Source organism: Siphateles boraxobius, unplaced genomic scaffold, assembly GCF_051911475.1.
Source record: "Siphateles boraxobius isolate OS27281-9 unplaced genomic scaffold, OSU_SipBor_1 29, whole genome shotgun sequence".
Lineage (NCBI taxonomy): Eukaryota > Metazoa > Chordata > Actinopteri > Cypriniformes > Leuciscidae > Siphateles > Siphateles boraxobius.
In genome coordinates, this window is record NW_027508908.1 from 15,690,001 (window position 1) to 15,690,445 (window position 445).

The following is a 445-nucleotide window of genomic DNA, read 5'->3' on the forward strand; positions in this document are numbered from 1 at the left end:
CTCTAGGTAACACCCAGCGAGTGTACTGACACCTAGCGATTAGAAAATATACACGCACCATATTCTCTCTGAAGCAAGATTCTTCCGAAATAAATAGGAGCGGTTCAGTCTTTTCTCTAAGGTTTCGAACCTGAGAACTTGTGCTTTCAAAGAAGGTCCCAGTTTCAATTCACTCGAACATCCAGAGCACATCAAGGGCACGCGCCGTGCACAAAAAGAGTAGTCTGAAGGACGGGGTTTAGGAGAGGTGGTGACATGGAGCTCAATTTAAATGGCACCCAGAAAATCTTGCCGGGACCCGAATTCGAACCGGGGTTGCTGCGGCCACAACGCAGAGTACTAACCACTATACGATCACGGCGAGCTACCGAGCTGCCCTACGTGTCCTTGAATACAAAGGGGCCTTGTCATCTTTAGCTTGCAGACAAAACTGTTTCTTACCAAC